At 43.8% G+C, this 14,927-nt stretch overlaps 1 pseudogene; it reads right to left on the minus strand.

Moving 5' to 3' along the window:
• Window positions 1-4,837: 4,837 nt before the first annotated feature.
• Window positions 4,838-4,957, minus strand: LOC136637378 (5S ribosomal RNA; annotated as a pseudogene).
• Window positions 4,958-14,927: the final 9,970 nt, after the last annotated feature.

Genomic DNA, 14,927 nt, shown 5'->3' on the forward strand with positions numbered 1-14,927 from the left:
TTTTTGGTTATATTCTTAATTGGGCACGGCAATGGGGGTGTGACTATGGAGGCTGTCATGGCACTTAAATTTACCATTGCACAACTGGTGACAGCACCTGCCTTGTATGAAGAAGTAGTTCCAATCAGTCCTTGGTGTCTCCTGGTAGGTAGGGCTGGGGAAGAACCCCATCTGAAACCCTGGAAAACCATAGTCAGTAACTGCCAACAGTACTGAGCTAGATGGACCAATGTTCCATCTTGGTCTAAGGCAGCTTTACATGTCCGCACATATATGTTCAAGAATAAATCCTAATGAAATCAGTGGACATTACTTCTAAAGACAAATGGATTGGAATCAGACTGCATTTTTCTGTTATTACTTGGTAGCCATAACCTGACCTGGATTTCTTAATTACCATTAATTTATTTTGGTTTGATTGAATCTCAAGTTTCAATCTGATTTGGATATTTGATTAGCATGATAAGAGTCCAGCTCACACTCTTGTCTGAGAAATGCTGCATCCTACAAACATTTCCACAGCTCAGCAGGACTTCTGAAGAGTAAAGATGCACAGGATTGTGCTATATCTCTACCATCTCAACTAGAGCATTCACTTTTGAATTGTTGGTCCTTAAACAGCAAAACTCATATTTCTTGGCTCTCTTTAGAAGGGAAGAAGTCAATAAGATTTAGCCACCTGACAGTGAAAATTCCCAATACCCCCTTTTGCCTATTTTTTTTTTCTAACTGTTTTTGGGGCTTCCTTTCACTTCAGAGGCTCCTGCAATGCTTCAGCACCCAGAAATAGTACATTAGGCATTTTTGTCCTGTTATTCACTGTTTCTCCATCTCCAGCTAACTGGTAAACAAAGGACCTGATTTTGAATCAGCTCATCAGACCATGAAGGCTATCCAGTTCCCAAGAGCAGGAAAGTCAAACAGTTCACCCGGCCCCAAATATTCAATCCCACAGATAAAAACTGGGTTAATGCTAGAATGGAAATGTGTGCCAGTAACTAGGCCCCATGTCCATCCATCTGACTACTATACACCCTATAATGAACTTGTTGTTCTATGACTGTTTCAAAGTGACACTAAAAAACTAAACACCAGATCCGTGAAAAAGTTTCAAACATTCATTGAGCTGACAACTTTCTGTTAGCAATTTGGAGACATGTTTAAGCAATCCTATGGCCTATGCACCACTTACTAAGAAATAAGTCCTATTTAGTTCCAATAGGGTTTACTTCCAAGTTTGTGTGGCTATAACCACAGCCTCAAATTTATTCTGTACCCAGGGGTGAAGTTCCATCTCTAGTGAGGAAGAGCTGCTAGCCCAAAACTCATCAGCCCTGCAGCTGTGTGTAGCATTAGTTGTAAGTTTACATATATCTGATCTCCGATTGTAAGAATTTAATTGTTCTTCAGGTATCAGTGAGGAAAAGGCATGGTGGGGATGTATATTTGCTCTGATTAAAAACAAGCAAGCAAGCTAAAAGTTCATGAAATGTAGGGACTGTGCTTGTCTGGAAGGAGATAATGTTGCTGTTGAAGCTACTTTAAAAAACTATCCTTTTTAAAAGTATCCTGGAAGTATCCTTCCAGCAAGGGAATGCACAGGAGGGAGGCACAGCCCCACTGCGCTTTATTAGATGTATCTAATAAAAATTACAGGAAAATTTCTTTTTAAAAGCTATTGAACTATACAGACACAGGGAGTGGGGGGGGCGTGCCGTGTTAGGGCCCAATCCTATCCAATTTTCTAGTGCTGGTGCAACTGTGCCAATGGGGCATGCACTGCATCTTGTGGTGGGGCAGGAGTCACAGAGGCCTCCTTAAGGTATGGGAACATTTGTTCCTTTACCTTGGTGCTGCATTGCGACTGCACCAGTACTGGAAAATTGGATAGGATTGGGCCCTTAGTCACTGGAAGTATCTGAGAAGCACTATCCAATAGGAGCTCATGACACTTGCATAATTATATTTTATGCAGCACCCACAAATCAACAGCCCCATATACACTCGTTAAAAGAAAAGGCATATTTTCCCTGTGACAAAGTGTGATTGTGACAGCAGAGAATATTATCTGCAGCTGAAGTACTGTTTAGAAGAAAGGCACCTCAATCTTGTGCAGCAGTTAAATAGAAGCAGAGGATTTATTATGCAAGAAGAGAGAATGTGGAAAACTCCCTGAGAGTAACAGATTTCTTCCTGATGATGCCTTAATAGAACCTAATTTCTTGGCCGTTTTTGGCACAGCATCACATACAGTATTCAGCAATACTCTGACCTGTGATGCTGGTTACAGCAGTACTAACACTCAGCCACTTAGCCCTCATCTTACACTCATGGAATTGATTCCACCTTCCAACATACAGCATGTGCTAGTCACTTGTTCACATGGACATTCATTTAGCACCATTAGCCCAACAAACTGCTTGAATTTCAAGTTATTTTGTATTTTAGCAAGTTTGTGCACTTTGACTTCCTCAAAATTTTGCACCCTCTGCAAAGTTGGGAAATGTACTGTCCCCACAGTATTGCAGTCCACCAAGGAATGTGTTGAACAGCACTTCTATTCATTTTTCACCCCTGGCCTTCTCTTTGACTGCTCTATTCTCTTCCATGATACTGCTTTTTTTAAAAAAAAAAAAAATATGTCAATATCATAAGCAAGCCACTTGGTCATTTTCGTTCACATTAACAAAGCAAGACGTGCTGCATGACAGCTGATTTAGATGCATGACATGGCAAAAATAGGATCAAGCAGCAGAGGAAGCTGGATGTCCTTTGATTCTACAGCAGACATAGCACTTTCAGCCCCAGCTCTTTTGTGACTCAGCATTTTGAAACCCAGATGTGTCAACAGTGTATAGAATGATAAATATAATTCTTTTCATAACTTTAGCTCTTTTCAAATAATTAGAATCACTGTGTGGAGGGGATGTCTGGGATCACGTCCATAGATACCCATACTGCAACCCCCATAGGTTAATTGGGTCTTCTGCACCAAGCCTATGTTTGTGTAGCATCTCTATGCATGATCTGTACCCTGCCAAAACAAATGGAGATAAGACAAATGTAGCTAATAGAAAGCTTAATTAGTATTTTGTCCACAATGCCAATGTCCAGGTCTGCAGCAGGTAGGACTGCCAGTATGAATTGGGTCACCTTCCTTCCAACAGGAACAATGACAAGTTTAGGACCACCCTTCAAGCAGCTGAACAAATACTGCAAATTCATGGCAGGAACTGAGTGTTCTAGGCCAGTGTTTCTCACTTGAGGTGGTGTCCAGTGGTAATTGTGGGACCCCCAGACCTCCTCCACCTGGCCATGCAATATGACAAGCAGCTGTAGGAGTCTTGGCTCAGCAGGCAGAACTCCAGCATGCACTTTTCGCACACTCAAAAAGCCATCCTGTCTGCCCAGAGCCTCTGACCAGTGTTTGTTGTGTTGCGCCTGGTCTCCCAAACCAGAAGTAACTGATGATGACATCATTGCCAGTTACTTCTGGTGGTACTTCCAATAGGTAGACCATGCAAAGTAAAACAGTGGAGGATGAATGTTGAGAAACACTTATCTAGGTCTATTTGTGAGGGAGAGAGGCTTTTGTGCCCATCCCTCCCCAGCTGCTTGGAAGACTAGGAAGAGGAAGAAGGAACAGCAAGCTGGGTAGGGTGAAGAACTGCATACAGCTGGGAGGTATGAAATACAAGCTATTAATATGCTGATGAGGAGAAAAAAAGGCAGTTTAGCTGACAGTGGGATGGTATGTCTCTCTAGAGTCTCTCTAGAGACTGCCTTACAGAGGTGGATAATCACCTCTGGGGCACCAGGGGTGGCAATAGCAGAGAGACCTCTTTGGAGAGCATGATCTAGTGGTGTGGGAAGTTCCACATTTTTGCTCTCCTGGTCCTTTGGTTAAAGAGGACCCCTCCACTCAGCAGCATGCTGGCCGAATAAGGGGGTATATATATAGAAAGCAAGACTTCCTTGCCACAGCCAATCATATCACAAAGCAATCTGAAGCAGATCTGCAGAACCAGAGAGAACCACTGCAGAACCACTCCAATCCCCATTTTTAATAGAGTTCCACTCCAGAGAAGGGGTATCAAATTGGTCACCTTCTCAGGGACAAACGTGCCCATACTCAAGAGACTAGTGATCAGGATCTTTCTTAAAAAGAAGATTAACAGCAGCCATGGTCTTCCCCCTTCCCAAACTGGATTGGTATAACAATGATGGGGAGAAGTTAACCCTTCCTTCTACACACAGTTTTCCTGATTAAAATCACACACACATACACACACACGCCAAACCCTCTTCATAAACATTTCCTAGACAATGTTATCAACGATGGGGTTACAATATTATGATGGGGTTGGTGGAACATATATCAATGAATATAATGTTAATGTGTGACTGGACCCCAGACTCAGAACACTGCACCTGGAAAATGTGTGGGGTTCATTTCAATAAACTTTCCTACAAGCCCTTCTTTTTTATTTGCACTGCTCCTCATTTTTTTCTTCCAATAGGCCAGATGGAGCAGCAGAACAGAGTTCATTCCTTAGGGCTTACTCACCATGTACAAATTTTCACTTTAAATGTTCTAATAATCTAAGCAGTGCTGCCAGCTGAACATGGAAGTGACTGTGCATTCAGCTGGGGGCACTTCAGTAATGTTTGAAGCTGGGCCAGACACATGCAATTTTGACCAGATCCTCTCCAGTTGTTCATAATGTGCAGATGCTGGGATCATAAGGGGAGACACAATCCCAGGGGCATATTACCTTAATTAATACATATGTCAACAAATGGTTGGCAACCTTCAGTCTCGAAAGACTATGGTATTAGCCTACAGCACCCGATATTCCCAGGCGGTCTCCCATCCAAGTACTAAACAGGCCTGATCCTGCTTAGCTTCCGAGATCAGACAAAATCTGGCACGTGCAGGGTAGCAGTTGCTGTGGGCTGGGGGATAAGAATAGGTCCTCAGTTTGGCTGTACTTGTTGTAAGAGGTGACTAAACAACTACTGGGTAGATGGGACTCGATAGCCTGGGAAGGCAGCTCATCTGAGAGAAGGAAAACTCTGATCCCAAACCTCCACTGCCTTGTGGCTACATCCAGTTAAGGAAAAGGCTTCAGAAGTCAACCTTGAGGCAAAATTCGGAGCCGGAGTCCCTGAGGCAGTTCATGGCTGAACACAGTCACGTTCTGGCAACTCCTGCGACGCCGCTGAAACCAACCGGCTTCTGTCTTTCCATTGGACCATTTCAGTGACATGGAGAGGGGGGATTTGCTGCATGGGAAACATTCTATCCTCCATATCTACTTTACCCAGGCTTCGCACTCTGGAGAGGACACTCTGTTCCAGAGCCACCATTCAGAGTGCGATACCATAGTCTTCTGAGACTGAAGGATGCCAATGAGGATGTCAACTAATGGGATGTTGAAAGGCTGGACGCAGCATGAAGCTCAAACTGCAGAGAGTTTTCAAGGCAAAATGAATTTTGATCCTTGGCCTTCACCTGATAGAAGCACTCCACAGGTCACTGTTTAAAACTCCCAAGTATATTTATCTTGAAGCCTTCACTGACAGACCCAAGTTACCCATAGTTTGGGTGGATGCTAGAAAGATGCATAGATGACAGTACTGTACTGTACATTCTGTTCCTGCAGAGATAGAGAGGATGCACTGATCAGGTTTCAGAGAGATGAGTGAAGCCCCTGAGAGACCTGAAATGAGGACAGTATGACTAAGTGTAATTAGAACTAATTTGAAGCTTAATTAGAATGGGGTGTGGCAAGCTGGGAAGGAGAAATGGATTGCTGATAACTTGTGACTGTGCTAAATGATAAGAGTTCACGTAGAAGAGCAAAGCTGCTTCTTGGAAATAAGGAGAAAAGAAGTAAAAATAACACACACCTGAAAGGTATGCTATACTACAATCCTACTACACTGATTGGCTTCACCATCACAACTAGCCCTAAGGAATCTTGGGAACTGTAATCCAGGAGATTCATAGGGGTCTCTAATAGAGCCCTATGGTTAGCACCACAGCAAAAATATTTCATTCAAAACAATTGGAAAGTAATGCCTTCTAAAACTAGCTGAAAACTCATTTAAACTCATGTACAGCATATATGCCCAGTCCTCCCTGCACTGAAATTATATAAGAACATAAGAACATAAGAACATAAGAACAGCCCCATTCATCATCATTATAATACTTTTCTCCTCCTTGTGACTGACCAGGAGAATCACAAGCTTATTTTCTATATGCATGACCAAAGCCATGGTTAAGTGTATAGACCAGGGGTGCCCAAACCCCGGCCCTGGGGCCACTTGCAGCCCTCGAAGTCTCCCAATCCGGCCCTCAGGGAGCCCCCAGTCTCCAATGAGCATCTAGCCCTCCAGAGACTTGATGGATCCCGCGTTGGCCCGACACAGTTTTTCTCAGCGTGATAGCCAACTTTTCGACCTCAGTGAGCTGTGGGACAAGGTCTCCCTCCACTGCTTGCTGTTTCACGTTTGTGATGCGGCAGTGGCAGCTAAGGAAAGGCCGGCCTTGCTTTGTGCAAGGCCTTTTATAGGCCTTGAGCTACTGCAAGACCTTCATTCTTTCATATAAGTTCCATCTCTAATATATTCATTTATGTAAATTTATTCAAATTTGAAATGTAAATTTATTCTTTTTTCCAGGCCCCCAACTTAGTGTCAGAGAGATGATTTGACCCTCCTGCCAAAATGTTTGGACATACCTGGTATAGACACTGGTAGATTTTCCAGTGGGTAGATTACCACAACGTATATCATGTAACCACTTTGCAAGTTGGGTCTCTATTCTGTAGCATCTTGTCAAGCAATAAGATGGATTTCCCCATTTAGCTAGCTACCCGATCAGAAACTCAAGGAAGCAGAGGAATGATAAAATTAACTTCATTATTCCTCATGTACCTAACAGCTGGGTCAAAGAAAGGAAAAGCAGCACCTGTGGAAATTCTATGACAAGCAATACCCAGCAAAATTGTACCCGTCTGTTAAAGACATGAGCCCTTGAACCCCACTGTTAAAGATACATCTGGTCAGCCCAACTGAAATGGATGTGCCTTATGTCATAGTTCCACTCTCAAAAGATGTATGCATACTTATGCAGTTCTAGATATGAAATACACACTCTCAGTCTTGCTTCCCCACCCCTTATTACTGGATGCTTGTCTTCAATTAAGTCAGTTCTTCTGGGTAGGGAATGCCTTTGTTGCTCTGTGCCTTCATCGCTTTTTTCTCATGACCCCAGTCTTGGGGCCAGCAACTGCCAGAACAGTAGTCATTTATCGTGAGTTATGATGTGGCAAACACCCTGTCATGGCACTTTGCATGCTGTTGCTCCTAAAACCGAGAAGATTGCTGTGGATAAAAGTCCCACCATATTCAGCAAAGTTCTGATTTCCTTATCTTTTTCTATTGCCTTTCAAGAGCAGATGAAATGTTTGTGATATGAGTGTGGGAGCCGACTTTTTCTTTTCCTTGCTTGTTTCAAGTGTACTTGGGGCTGAATTCAACGCTACCATTTCCTCCCAAGGATTCCCAGGTTTACAATGGGTTGTAACCAATGTACTAGGCATCTATTATATGGTAGATCACATTGTGGATTGTATAACTAACTGGTTGTCACAGTAAAGTTACAATTTTATTAAGACAATAATTGAATTCTTCCTGTTCTGCAAATGCCAGCATGAGGTTTAAAGATTGTTTCTGACTTAACCTATTTTTGCCCGGCCCACAGGTGTACAAATTTGGTCCCGGATATATATATGCAATATTGGGCAGAAATGACTTACAGCCCCATCCTATCCACACTTTCCTGGAAATAAGCCCCATTGACTCTACTGAAACTTACTTCTAAGTAGACAGGCATTGGATTGGGCCTTGCATGGCTGAGGTAGGATTCCAACCAAGTATTCCAGTGTTTCTCAAACTGTGGATCGGGACCCACTAGGTGGGTCAGGAGTCAATTTCAGGTGAGTCTCCATTCATTTCAATATTTTATTTTTAATATATTAGACTTGATACTACCATGGTATGTGACTGCATTTGGGGAAATGTTACAGACCTGTACTTTTAACAAGCTACTATGTATGTTCTTTTAACAATGGTAGTAAATGGGACTTACTCCTAGGTAAGTGTGGGTAGGATTGCAGCCTAGGATTGTTAAAAATGTTCCTGCTTGATGATGTCACTTCTGGTCACAACATCACTTCTGGTGGGTCCTGACAGATTCTTATTCTAAAAAGTGGGTCCCAGTGCTAAATGTATAAGAACCACTGCAGTATTCTATTTTAACACTTTAGCCATTGTATCAGCTCCTACTAAAACACACTAATGTGTCTTAATGCACTTCATGTTATATATGTTGGGTTGTATAATACTGTGTATTCAGATAAGTAAACTTATGGGGCTGGATCCATGGATACCTTCCTGTATGCAGAAAGTATGTTTCACTCATCATAGGGCTGGTTTACATGTTGCAGTGCACAAGAAAAGTGAATGAAATCCAAAGGTGTACTTCTTATTGCACAGCCTCTTGCACAACATAAAGCATGAATACTGCTATTTAACTGACCTTATTATGCTGTGGTACAAACTCTTGTGCAACAACAATGCTTTCTTTCTGCTCATGGTTCTTTGGATCCAACCCATAATGACCCAAATTCCTTTTACTTCCGTAAATCCTGGTGGTTGCAAAGGAGATTACAGTTTAAGATCAGAGCATCATGATATTTCCAAATAATAGCACATGTACATTTCACCTATTGCACAATGTTACTAAGGGTGCAATCCAAACCCTGAGTTTGGCCAGCTCACATCCCTTGGACCAGCCTGGGCGGGTTGCAAACATGCCATAAAGCATGTTGGCGCCTCCGTGGTAGGAAGCCAGGCCGGCACTCCCAGAAGTGCCAGCCGACGGAAGCCTCCATGCTGGCTTCCTCCCGGCTCCTTGCGTCAGCTCAGATGAGCCAATGCAAGGGTGACAGGTAGGCGTGGGGGAGGTGGGGAGGGGGAGGGAGAGAGGCGTTCCTGGGTGGGGGAGGGAGGGCGATGGGCAGCCCTGGGGGCGGGCACATGGAGAGGGGGAGGGAGGGCTGGGATCCGGCAGTTATGTCTCTGGGGAGAACAGAGCGGCTTCAAGCCGCTCCACTGTCCTCGGACTTGTGCTACCTCAGGAGGTGGTGCAAGTTCGAGGAGACCCATTGTGGCCAGCAGCCCTTACCCAGGGGTCAGGGGAAAAGTTTTCCCTTGCCTCTGACTAAGCTGCTGCTGGCCACAATCCTGCGCTGGATACAGCGCAAGCCTCCTGGCTTGCCTGTTCCAGCACAAGTTAGGACTGCGCGCTTAGATGACTTGTGCGTTATTTTTATATCTCCTCATTTCCTCATCCTGGAACTCAAAATGTTTTACAGGACTTCCCAGACACAGACATCATTCATACTGTAAACAGACTGTAACATGCTTAGCTTCTGCCAGGTGGCTATTGCATGTGACTTCAGACCTTATCCTGGCACTTGTCTGTGATATTAATACTGCTGCCTGCATGTTATGTTTCCAGATAATAAACAGCAACAGGATGCATGGGTGATAGCCTTGGTGCTGTTTATGCCTTTGAAAACCACAAGGAGCCATTCTGCTAGATAAGGATTAATTTCTGGCACTTGTCGATGCCCTGTCTTATATTTATGGATTGTTCTGTGAAGAATGAATCTGTCATCAGTAAGATCACATCAACAGACATGCAAACTAACTGTAGCACCCTGGAAAATATGAGCCTTGATGCCTCGGTAATGTAGCACACCTTGTGCATCAGGCCCAAGATGGATGACAACATTTCTTTAACTAGTTAATTGTCTCCCAACAACTTATGAGCGAGGCCACTATTATCAGTAAGATGAAGGACTCAAGGTTGACAGTCTTGCTCCAAATCTATTCAGTGTGTCTGTGGCTGAACAGAGATTTGAATTCAGGTCACCTATGACCAAATCTAGTGATCTAGTCATGATGATAGTGTGGCTTAGGGCCAGGGGTGTATAGACCAATGCTAGGAATTTGTTTTGCCACACTTGCCTTATTTTTCCCCCATCTCACTGATTTAATTTCTGATGAGTCATAGTTTTGACAATGGGGCTTGCAATTCCTGCCTGGTGAAATTGTTTCCCAGCACCACAAAGAAATGTGAACCTTACTCACCTGCGAACTTGGATGCTGCATGAGCTGTATGAACTATAAATAGCATTAATACATACAGGTGTGGAATGTCTGCTTGCCATACCATTCCACTGATATGAAAAGCATATCATCTTTTTGGCTATGCTACAGCTGAGATGCTTCAGTCATTCACTAGAGCCGCACCAGTCACAAGATCTTCCCTGCTAATGGAGATTGCCCTTGTGCAGTGATAAAGGGCAATGAGAAATGCCCTTTGTGATGATTCATTTGAAAGAGGTTCATGAAGAGTACCTTATTTCATGTTCATGAATTTTCATGTTTCATGAATGTTCATGAATGTTCATGTTTCATGAACATATTTCATGTTCTTAGTTCATGAAGAGTACCATATTTCAATCCTAATTGACTGCATCCACCAATATCATGGCTCTCAGGTAAAACTGCTATTGAGAACCTTACATTGCAGGAAGCATTTAATAGCAACTAGGCACATTGCAACTAGGCAGGTCACCTGGAGCACTGCATTTCATAGCAACTGATTACCCAGGGGTTAATTTGAGTCAAGGTTCACCTTCACAAGCTGCCTTCAGTTCAAATGTTCAGCCCTTGAATGTATGGAATGACATTAACAGCCCAATCCTATGCATACCTACTCAGAAGTAAGTCCCATTGTGTTCTATGTGTTCTCAGGAGAGTGTTATAGGATTGTAGCCTAAGAAGAGTGCCTTTGAGCATGTTTGGATTGCTTTCCCTCATCACTGACTTAAATGAATGAGATCCAAGTTTAAATTCCCCATTCAGCCATGACATTCATTGGGTGATCTTGGGCCAATGACTAGTGTACCTCATATTGAAATGTGAGGATAAAACACAAAGACTATGTATATCCCCACCAGGTGCTTGAGTGAAGGGTGGAATATAAATGCAGTTATAATAGGGATAGGCCAGGGGAAATGACTTTATGGTCAGAAATCAGTGTGGTGGAATATGTCATTTCAAAGCACCACTGAATTAAAGGGATCAATAGTTGTGTCATCTTCCCTGAAGACAAGACTGCTAAGTGTCTCCACCATCCTATGCATTCAAGACCACATTATTGATACATGAACAAGATGAGTGCAATGAGGAAAATGGGGATGTCTTCATGGTTTTTATTTTGGGGGGGGGGCGGGCGCATATGTTCTGCATTAAAACATTGGCCTGCATTTTTGTTAAAGCATTCAACCACCTAGTAACAGCTTTACCTGTCAGTGAAATTCAGATTGCCCAAACTATTTGTTAGGGACAGCCCAAGATGACCTGTCTTGGGCATGCCAAATGCTGCCTCCTTTGCCTGGCATTGTGCCAGCTTCTGCTGCTCCTTCAACACTCTAGTTCACTGCTCTGCTCTCCTCTGCTCTGTCTCCCTTTTCCAGTCCAGGGATTGGGAAGAGGAAGAGTGGCATCAGAGGAGGCAAGCAGGGGGACAAAAGTGGGAGCACCCCTGCCAGTCAGCTGCCTGAAGCAGCTGCTTCAGTTGGCCTCATGGGTGGGCCAGCCCGACTGCTTATTAATTGTACTGCTTTGTGGCATCAAGAACTGCCACAAGAGCCAAGTTGTGTTGGTAGCTTTTAGGTGCAGAGAGTGCTTGGCACTTTCAAGTTACTCTGTATGGGAGGAATGTCAGCATCTTGCACATATTCCATCTTGTTTCTTACGTAGTCATTGTGTTGGAGGAACTGTGCCTTCTGCATAATGGGAACATTGTTGGCTTGGTTGGCAACCTCCAGTCTCGAAAATGGTATCGCGCTCTGAAAGGTGGTTCTGGAACAGCGTATAGTGTGGCTAAAAAGGCTTAGGCAGTTTTTATTTGCTGCCTTTTGCTGTTGTTTTTCAGTGTCATTTTATTATTTGTATTTTAAAGCAGGTTGCTTTTATGTGGTTAGCTGCCTTGGCCTGTAGGAAAGTTTATAAATCCTTGAATAAGTAACATATAAATAAACGGGCTACAACATTTCAAGGACCAGAGGATCTGCTAGCAGAAATTAGGATAACGTATTCAAAATACAAGCTAAATAGTTATTGTGGGAGCGAGGGAGTTTGCCTGCCTCTTGCCATTTTGGTTTTTTTTCCCCACATTTGATTTTTGCAATAATTTCTTACAAGCTGAAATGTGATTGTTTAGCTCTTTTCCAAAAGCACAATTTGCTAGCCTGACTACACCAGCAGATGTTTTGTTGTGTAGTATTATTACCTGTATGTGGATTCACCACTAATATGACAGCTGCTTAACTTGCTGGAGGCAACAGCATGCAGCTGGGATCCTACATGTCGGCCCAAGCACTGTGGCACTGCATTGATTCAGTTCACTCCTAATCCTTAGATTCCTGGGGTGGAGTGGAGATCTACAGATTTTGCTCAGGCCTACTCCTGTCGCTCAAAACAGCTCTAAATCTCCAGTGCTCTGCTTTGCAGCTGGTACCTGGTTCCTCTGGGGTGTTCTCATTATCTTATTTGTGTTATCCATCATGTGCACTGAGTGTCTTTATTGCTGATGCTTACAAATGTCACAGCCAACTGACTTTGACATGTGTGACAGTCAGGCACCAGACTCCTCACTGGTGCTTGCTTTACTTTAAATCAGCAGCTGGAACTTGCCATGCTGGTAGAAGGTCCTGTTTCCAAGATGTGAGAGTCTTCCAACAGTAATTGAGGAACCTCTTTACAGGCTAATTAGTGAGCAATCATTTAGTAATAATAATGTGCAACATATAACATCAACTTCCAGCTTTGCTAATACAAGGAGTGTCACATTTCCCCTTCCTTCTGCTCTCTGCCTTGTAAAGGGCTTCTGTATGCCAGTTAAAGCAAGAGACAGATGGGAATAAGCTCTGGTTTTAATTTTTCAAAGGGCGAAGGCGCATTGGGTGTTTTTCCTTACTTACTTTGGCACAGCCCCAGGTCTGTTGTACTTCTTACAAATGAACATGCTGTTCAATCCTGTGCATGTTTACTCTGCAGCAAGTCCCATGGAGTTCAATGGGACTTACGTCTACATAGGTGTGCATAAGATTACTACCTTAATTAGTCTGCAAAAAGCTTCCTGAATCACTGTTTTAATACTGTCACATATTCCAGAGGAGGCTACACCACCACACCCTTTACGTTTTTGTCTCTTTTCCACCCCTTATTGTTTAGTATCCAGCCTGAGGAGGAATTCTGTGAAACGTGAAAGCAAGTTCATTACTTTGTGACTTTGAGTTGACCCTGATAAAGGTCTTGTGCTGCTCCTGCTTTGTTGGATGGCACAGATGACATCTTCTCCAGTCTTTTCACAGATCAAAAGAGAGCCACTCTGCTGCACTTGTCCCACCTGACACTAAGGATCACTTCCAGAGTATCACCACAGATGCACACCCTCCTCCTTCAACTGCTATTTGTTAAGCTGAGTATGGACATTGAATTTTTTTTACAAGATATTGAATAGGCTGTTTAATCTCATAACATCTCTGGTTGTATTTGTTGCACAGTTGCTCAGTTCACATACATTTGGCAGCAATGACTAGTAGGATCAGCAGCTATAGCAAGAAGACTGAAGAAGAACATTGTGCTGGTATTTTATGTCTGTTGACATGGCTGTGCAGTAGAGTCAAGATGCATCTGCCTTGCACAGTCAGTGATGTAACTGCAAAACCTGGGAGTCGGTGAAAAGTACATGCTCACTCTAGCAACGCTTTAAAAAATGATCCCCAACGTACTCTTTGGCATAGTTCTCCACGATATCCTGGTGCCCTGGATGATGGGATGTGGGTTAGATGATGCTACCGTCAGGTGGATTAGTGGCTGGCTGACAAACCATATCCAAAGAGCACTTGTTAATGGCTCCTCAACATTCTGGAGGGAAGTAGCAAGGGGCTTGGGACTCTGTTTTGAGCATGGTATCATTCAGTGTCGTTATATTGAGGGAATAGAGGGGATGCTCATCACATTGACAGACAACACCTACTCGGAGGGGTAGTTAATATTCTAGTGCAGCCGTTCCCAAACTGTGGGTCATGACCCAATTTTTGTGGGGTTGTGAAACTGACAGGGCAGATTAAGCTAAATGCATCAAGGGTGAAACAAGCTGCTACTTGGGGGGGGCGCTGCTACCCAATCACCATTATAGCCACACCCCTTGGCATTTATAGCAACCCAATCCTGAGCGTCCTGTGCCTGCTGGAGCAGAGGTCCCAAACTGGGTGGGTGCCAGGAAGCAACCAGATATCTCTTCAGGGGAAAGTCCCAAGCCCCACAATGGGGCTTCTCAAGTTTGCACATGCTATTTTGCCAGTGCAGACTTGAGAGACTCCGTGTCGGGCCTTCTGACACAGAGTTCAGGATACTGTGGAGCAGTGCTTCACCTAGCCACCTTGGTTGCTCCCCCCAGGCCGCCCTCCCCTTACCTTCCAGAGGCAGCACCGCCACCTAGCGGTTGCATTTAACCCTCAGCATGGGACCAGCACCATCACTCCCTACTCACCGGGTGCCATAAACGTGCTTTACAGCACATTTACAGCATCCAGTGCCAGCACTAAGGCTCAGGAACAGCACTGGGCCAGTTTAGGATTGGGTCCTAAATCAGGTTGCAGCCTCTAGGGCAGTGATTTTCAACCTTTTTCATCTCATGGCACATTGACAAGGAACTAAAATTGTCAAGGAACAAAATGGATTTGTCCTGGTCCTACAGCAGCACTGCC

This window comes from Tiliqua scincoides, chromosome 1 (assembly GCF_035046505.1).
Source record: "Tiliqua scincoides isolate rTilSci1 chromosome 1, rTilSci1.hap2, whole genome shotgun sequence".
NCBI classification, from domain to species: Eukaryota; Metazoa; Chordata; class Lepidosauria; order Squamata; family Scincidae; genus Tiliqua; species Tiliqua scincoides.